This window comes from Lolium rigidum, chromosome 7 (genome assembly GCF_022539505.1).
Source record: "Lolium rigidum isolate FL_2022 chromosome 7, APGP_CSIRO_Lrig_0.1, whole genome shotgun sequence".
NCBI lineage: Eukaryota > Viridiplantae > Streptophyta > Magnoliopsida > Poales > Poaceae > Lolium > Lolium rigidum.
The window spans coordinates 297,196,991-297,205,324 of NC_061514.1; the positions used below are offsets into that span (position 1 = coordinate 297,196,991).

At 49.0% G+C, this 8,334-nt stretch overlaps 1 long non-coding RNA gene across 1 annotated transcript; it reads right to left on the reverse strand.

Moving 5' to 3' along the window:
* Positions 1 to 677: 677 nt before the first annotated feature.
* On the reverse strand, positions 678 to 1,177 carry LOC124669143. Its single transcript, XR_006992029.1, has 3 exons — positions 1,084 to 1,177; positions 903 to 959; positions 678 to 703 (listed from the first exon to the last, which is right to left on the reverse strand). It is a non-coding gene; the product is annotated as an uncharacterized LOC124669143 (long non-coding RNA).
* Between the last annotated feature and the right edge of the window lie 7,157 nt (positions 1,178 to 8,334).

Genomic DNA, 8,334 nt, shown 5'->3' on the forward strand with positions numbered 1-8,334 from the left:
TGAACCCTCCCAGCCAGGCATGGCATACAAAAATTTCATGTTCCAATCAACTACACCGAGCATGTTAGTGGTGATGTCTTGTTTTCTATTTCTGTAACGCCCTTGGGCAGACACATGAACACAAACATCAACATGGCATCCATCTATTGCTCCAAGTGCATTGGGGAACCACTTCCATTTGTAATCATCCGGAGGTGTGGAAGAAGGATCTGGCAGCTTAATGAACTCCTTATGGAGAGATAGTATAGCAGTTAAAACCTCAGAAAAGTGTGCACTAATTGTCCCCAATGACCTCTTGTACTGCCCACGCAACAACCTCATTTTCAAACCATGTCCAACTACAAGCAAGAACATTGCAACCTTTTCTTCCACAGCTACATACACGCTCTCACGCAAGCCACACTTCTCACGCAGCATAGTGCATAAATCATGGAAATTTCTTTTTGTTAGACGGAGCTGATCATAGCATGCAACTTCGGACCCATCATACATATCTTTGAGCAAGTACTTTCTAAGCGAGTGTCTATGCTCATCGTCGGTAAAGCTCCCTAAATCCCTCGGTACCCTTTGTGTACTAACATAATACAAGGCTAGAAGAGTGGATTCAAAGAAATGTTTCATGAACACAATCCTTCTCTTCTTTCTTCTTTTGTTTTCTTCAGTAATGTAAGAAACCATGGCTAACTCATCCGACATTTTGCAACTACAATGTATAGATCAATGTTAATTAGCATGGCATGCAATTTGTATAGATCGATTTAAATTAGCATGGCATCTGCACAAAGCATCACATAGGAACCCACAACACAGGCATCAAATAAATATGCACAGAGGTCAGGGACAACACAGGCCGGACCTACAGAGTGCAGGGACAACAGATCGACCGGACCTAGGGAACAAACCTGCGCAGACGGAGGTCACCGGAGCTCGGGAGGTGGTCGCCGGAGCACCTGCGAAATCTGCCACGAATGTTGGAGAAAGTGAGATGGAGGGCGGACTCCGAGGGATAGGAAGGTAGAGCGGAAGCCGAGGGATCCGTTCTGAGGCGGAGATGGAGGGCGGGAGGGCGGGAGGGCGGGGTACCTGAAGGTGCCGCCGCCGGCGGTAGGGTTCCGCCTGGAGCCTGCCTGTTCGAGCGAGGATGAAGCGGTGCCGAGCGAGGATGAGCGAGGATGGGGAGCGAACCGAGCGAATACCAAGCCAATCTCCACCTATACCCCTCGACATTGCCTGCCCAGATTTTTTGCCGTTCGGCCCGACATGGGATATCGAGGCCGAATACCTAGGCCCAATGCCTACACCAACCAAACGCCCAGAATCCAGGTATTCGGGAGCCCAATGTCCCGAATGTCCAATACAGAGTCCCAATATCAACATCCGAACAGAGCCTTAGGGATTCGAGTCATCTGTTGACCAAACTGCATGCATGTGTCTGTATATCCGGGTATTGAGAGTATAGCAGCTTTCCTAGACATACGTATTGCACGGAAGATTCCCTTTGAGTGGGGCCGGACCTGCACAGGGCGCTCAGGCCAGCACATGGCCCTGTTTGAGCTCCATGTAGAAGAAATATTCGCTCGTTTCCCTCGCTCCCTCCGCCGCCGGCCAAGGCCAAGCCGCTGTTTCCTTCCATCTCGATTTGCTGCTTCGGTGGCGGGTGAGAGAAGGAGAGTTAGGTCTTCCGGCAACCGCGTTTTAGTGGTGGCAGCGCCGCCGCCCGCCGCATCGAGTAAGTTTCCGGCAGCTCCTACCCCACCTCGGTGGAGCCTTTGCCGGCGGCATCGAGGAGCTCGTCCGGCCCTGGGAACGGCCCTTTTGGTGCCCTCGGGCATGGCTGGCGAGGCGGCAGCGGTGGCCACGCTTTCGGCTTGTGTCCTCGGGCTCGTGCCTTGCTTCGATGGCGCTGGATTCCGTCGCCATTGACGAAATTCTGGAGGCCTGTACAGTAGTCAGTGGGCAGCGACGGCAGTCCGGCCTGTTCCTCACCTCGCGCCGACGGACTCCTGCGCAAGGTCGCACGTTCCCGCCGGCGGATTTCCGCGCTCCTCGCGCCGGTGGAGCTCCTGTGCCTCACGCCAGTGGGCGGCCTTCCGCCCTTGCGCCGGCGACCTCCCTCGCCTCCCGCCGCCGCATCCTCTCGTGCTCTGCCGCCGCTGCTAGAGCTCACCTGGCGCCGGTAGGCCCCCCGGTGGAGCTCACAGCCTCGCGCCGGCGGGCAGCCTCGCGCCCTTCGCGGTGGCGACCTCTCGCGCCTCGCGCCGCAGGGCCAGCGGCCTCTCGCGCTCCATCGCCGCTGTTGGAGCAGCCTCTCGCCGCCCTCCGCTATCCGCAGCTGCTGGACCTCCCCTCTCGCCGCCGCTGGAGCTCGAGGAGGAACATCTGATTCAAGAAGGCGATCTTGCTGTCGTGGACGTCGAAGACCTGCACCTTGCTGGAGTGCAAGTCGAGGTGGATCAGGGTCAACCGCACCTTATTGTGCAGGTACCCATTCTGGCACATGTCATCCAAGGAGAGCCACCTGCAGATGAATGTGCAGTTTCTTCAGTTTCATTGGAAGTTCATAACCTGCAGTTGAATGTCCAGGAATTTGAATGTACATGAATATTGTTGAATACTCCCAATGTTCCATTTGAATGCACATGAATGTTATTTTTCAGAGTTAGTGTTTGCAGAGATAGCTAGCTCTTGTGTCTGTGTGTGTGCATGAGTATCAGACCACATCTCAAAATCTGTCAGATTTTGTCAATTTTCTGCAGCCCAGAATAGTTATCTTGAGTTCAAATTCTACAAATTGGTAGATCCCATCATTGTCAACATCTAGATATTTGTCAGATTTTTTTGAAACTTCAAAATCTAATTTTCAAATTTTGCAAAAAAAGAGAGCTACATGTAGCTCGGGCTAGAAAAATTCACTCGTATCTTTTGGGGCAACTTAAATTCATATAGGATGGAGTCTGCAACTTGTTGGTGTTTGGCAGCCATGTTGGTAGTAACAAAAGAGATGGTTGGGTTTCACGCATGTGTGGGCGATGTGGCCAACTGACTGCTTTTCAGTTTGCATCGGCAACAAGCATACGAGTGAGGTGGTTAGGGTGCCCCGGCTCTGTATATTGAAAACAGATTCCACGCATTTATACAGAACGACTTATGACGTCAGTTAAGGAAACGGATGGCTTGATTGGAAGTGGATAAAAGGAGCACCCTAGCTCGCGCTCACTTCAGAGTTTTCGACATATAACATATCTATAAAGTCCTATGCATTCATAGATGGCAGAGATTTTCAACACTGCGATTGTAGAGTTCTTCCATATTTTTTTTACCAAGTCCGTACACTATCTTCAAAAGGTTCCATGCTTTTATCTCATGAACTCGGGTGTCAAATCATATCAACGGAGTCTGGTCATGGTGGAATCAGCAAACCGAAGCACAGAGCAACCCCAAATCAAGTTAGCTAATTCGCTGTTGATTTTTTTTTTTTTTTTGCTAATTCGCCAAACACATAGCAAATTACCTACAAACTCTGGACCCATCCTAAGAGCATCTCCAACAGACGCGCTATATAGGCCGCGCGGCATAAAAACGTCCGATATAGCGCGCGCGGGACAGAATCAGGCGCTCCAGCAGGCGCGGTAAACGGCGCGGCGGCCGTAAATTTTTAGGACGCGCGGCTTTTTGCACAATCCGGAGCGGCATATCCGGCGCGTTGGCTACAGCGCGCGGCATCGCTCGTCCAAGCGCGAAAAAGCCAACGGGCCGGAAATTTCCTCCCCGCGCCCGCGCCCTCATTTCCCCACCTACCGCCGGCGCGAAATCCGGCCGCCGCCGGCCGACTCCGCCGCCGCCCCGCTACGCGCGCCGCCGCGTCGTAGATCCGCGTCGCCCGCACCTCCTCCCCGGCAGCGGCGGACGCTCCGCCGCGCCGTGTCGCTCGCGCGGCCGTCGGCGCCGACGAGTTGTAGCCGGCGGTCCTTCTCCGCCGCCCCCTTCGCGCCGCCGTCGCGTTCTCCTCCACGCAGGCGTCGACATGTCGTCCTCGTCGTCCTCGAGCAGCTTGCTTGCAACTTGGCGCGCCCATGGTGCTCGCCCATTTGCTCGCAAAGATCTCATGGAAGAATGGTGGAATTGGAATGGACAACAATAGTTTCATATTTGTTGTATTTGTTTCAAAACTATGTGTTGTATTGTCTCAAAACCATGTTGTATTGTTGTATGTGTTGTATTTGGTGTGAAGTATTGTTGTGAACAATATATTATATTTTGGATGGTACAATATATTTGTGATTTTTTATATATTGTTTCATCGTGTTGGATGCATATTTGTGTGTGTTTGCTGTTTGCGCCGCGTCCGCGCGCTGCAAAATGGCGCGTCCGGCGGAGGTGCTATTTTACCGCGCCAACGCGCGCTGCAAAATGGCGCGTCCGGCGGAGGAAAAAACGGCACAGCGCGCGATATCTGTTTACCGCGCGCGGATTCTTGGTTTTAGCGCGCCGCGATATAGCGCGTCTGTTGGAGATGCTCTAATAGTAGTAGCGACCCAATTATTTAGATCCTGCCAAAAATAAGATGCAACACAAGAAAACCTGATACGCACCCAAAAAAATTGGTGGCTCTAGTTAAATAAAACACAAACCAGATTCTAAACCCCAAATGTGTGGATGCACGCCGGAAAAACGAGATTTACGGGTCGACAAAAGCCTCCGCGCGCGCCAGCCCGCCCTTGTTGGCCACTCGCGCTGGCCGACCGCGCGCCTGCCCCCCTACGATGGCCGCTCGCGCTGGCCACCCACGCGCCCGCCCATGGCCGCTCGCGCGCCGCTCGACCCGGCGCCACCGTTGCTAGTCGCGTGCGCCGCCTGACCCGCCGATCTTGACCACCTCTGCCTCATCTCGGCCGCGATCTGCCAAAATACAACCCAACCGGTGGCTAATTCCGGCGAGCGTGGTTCGATTTTTGCCCATCTCCGATTGGATTATGTAGTAGTTCGCCGGAATTTGGCCGTACTCCGGCGAGTCTACCGGCAAAATGTGTTCGCGCGAGGTGATTTTTTCAATCGACAGGGCATTGACCGTATGCAGATTGGCCTGCAGAATCGACTCCGAAAACCTAATTATGGAGATCGTGGACTTATATGCAGGTTGGCCTGCAAAAAAAATTACAGGTTTAACCGTTTTGCGGTGTCTGATCTGGACAAAAAAAACGTCAAAACCCCCAAACTGACCTGCAAATATCCGGGTTTGACCAATTTGGGAGGTTGCTAGAGATGCTCTGACATGCCTCCCTCTCCCAGCTCAACCGGCTCCAGCGTGTTGAAGAGCTCCGCCTTGAGCCCTTGACCGCCCGCGCCGAACTCTACGCATGTGCAAACCGCAGGTCAGAGGTGTAGCACTCTGGCACCTAGAAGACCCAGCTCCAGCGTATAAAATACATATTTTGTTCGCGTTCTAGATTTACAAGTTTTACAAAGTTTGATAGAAAATATAGAAAGATATATTAACATCCATGATACCAAAATACATATAATATAAAAATGTATTCTATCATGATTCTAATACAATAAATATTATATTTCAAGTGTCAATATTTAACTAAAAAAATTAATCGAAGTTCACAAAGTTTGACTTTGACAAAACCCGGACCGCAAAGTAATTGTGAACAGAGGGAGTACTGAAGAGCGATGACACGAACCCCCTTGGATGTTGGAAGATTCTATATATAAATTAAATTTGGGAATTCTGGTGTCTGGCAGCTGAAACAATTCACAGTGAAACAAAGAGTAAATGACAATGGAGTGGCCGTTCCTCTCGATTCAGCCCCTGTCTCCCTAGCCACGGCCGTCGTGGCCTGGGAGCAGCAACCGTGGTCACGGCCGTCCTAGCCTGGGAGCAGCAACCCTGGTATACAACTGACTTGGTGTTGGTTCGGCCGACGAAAACACGTATTGGGCTTCAAATTTAAGTTTGATGGGGCAATTTTGTTAGCGGTGCTATAGCTCCTCTAGCGGCTGCACGCTTTAGCCATAATTAGCGGCACTTTAGTGGATGTAGTGCCCATAACGGCAGAAACAGGCTTAGCATCGCGAAAGGCTGTTCGAGAAGCTATAGCGCATCTATAGGCGGCTATTTTTTTCCTTGGTCCATACAATCCTGACAAAAATCTTCAAATCGTTCACAATGTAATATCATAGAGTCCTTCATGTATCCTCAAATACATGCGATATTAATTGAGAAGAAGATGTTGGTATGGGGCCCTCAAATAAATAAAACACCCGCATAGTACATTGTTACATTTCATAGGAGATAAGTAAAAACAATTCATAAAAAGTATACATTTGCATCTATTATAGCCGTGTTAATACCTCCGGGTATGATCCAGTCGTCTTATTACACGACTTAGTATAGCCATGAGGTCCTTAACAAAATAACCATATCGTACACCGGGTAACAACATGTAGTCCTTATCAAAATCTTCATAGGGTACACAACGTAATATCATAGAGTACTTCATGTAACCTCATACACTGGCTGTATTAATCGTGAAGATATTTGCATAGTACATTGTTGCATCTGATAGAGGAGACAAGTCAAAACAAAAAATGAATCACCCACACAATACATTGTTGCATCTTGATGCATGTAAAATGTATACATGAATTTTGTACTTTATTGACACATATTTCCACATATTTGCAACATATATGATGTTATACCCATGTTTATATTGATTTATGGGGATTTACCAATGATCCCATAATTATTTTGGTTATAACTCTCCAGAACAGGAAAAACCCTGCTTTGTGTATTTTCCACTTTCAAATTGAGCTAGGATTTCGGTGACTTCAATATTTCACCACGAGAAGCATCTGGAGCACCTAAACCTCACGAGGGAGGGCCTGAGGCCCAAATGAGGGGTGGTGGCGCGCCCCAGTAAGGGGGTGCACCATCCACCTCCGTTTCGCCGTTAACCGTCCGATTCGCTTCAATGTTGCGCCAACTGACTTGGTTTGACCTAAAACCCCTATATATGAACCCCTAGGGTTTCCTCGAGGAGGGCGCCGCAGAAACACCAAAATAGAGGTTGCAACACGGAAGAATTGAGGGGGGAACTCCACCAGAGCCGCCGTCGGAGGGATCTCCACCTTCTCCAACGTCTTCCACATCAACACCATGATGAAGGGGGCGTAGTCCACCTCTGGACTATGGGTTTGGGGCAGTAGCTTGATCTATTTCTCTCTCGTTCTTCATAGATCTTAGTATCATATGAGCTGTCCAACATGATTATGGTCAAAATATGAGATGATGGAGAGGATCAATTCTCATGCGGCCCTCGAAAAAAGAAAAAATAATCACCCACACAATACATTGTTGCATCTCATAGAGGTGACAAGTCAACATAGGAACTATCTAAGAATTACACATTTGAATCTCTTTTAGCCATCCTCATACCTTTGGGTGTGATATCGTCATCTTGTTGATTTGACCTTGTATAGTCCATGCGGTCCTTATCAAATCTCCATATTGTTCATAGTGTGTTATCATAGAGTCCTTCATGTACCCCAAAATACAAGCGGCATTACTCGATAAGATATTGGCCTGCCGCTCTCAAAGAATCACCCACATAGTACATTGTTGCATCTCGTAGAGGTGGATAAGTCAAGACAATAACTATTTAAGACTTACCCTATTGAATCTCTTTTAGACCTCCTCATACCTCTGGGTGTGATATCATCATCTTGTCGATTTGACCTATTGATCTAAACTGGATTTGTCAATTTTATCTACAATCCTTATTTCTAAAAAAATGGCATGAAATGGAATGAAATTGAATATGCAGCTTGCATCTGTTCCATATATAGAACAGTGAGGAAATGACAGAACAAACAAGCCTCAATGTAGTTCACAATCAAGCTTCTATATATAAATTAAATTTGAGAATTCTGGTGTCTGGCAGTTGAAACAGTTCACAGTGGAGCAAAGAGTAAATGACAATGGAGTGGCCGTTCCTCTCGATTCAGCCCCTGTCTCCCTAGCCACGGCCGTCGTGGCCTGGGAGCAGCAACCGCGGTATACAACTGGCTTGGTGTTGGTTCGGCCGACGAAAACACGTATTGGGCTTCAAATTCGAGTTTGCAATTTTGTTAGCGGTGATATAGCTCCTCTAGCGGCTGCACGCTTTAGCCATAATTAGCGGCACTTTAGCGGATGTAGTGCCCATAACGGCAGAAACATGCTTAGCATCGCGAAAGGCTGTTCGAGAAGCTATAGCGCACCTATAGGCGGCTATTTTTTTTCCTTGGTCCATATCCTTACAAAAATCTTCAAATCGTTCACAGTGT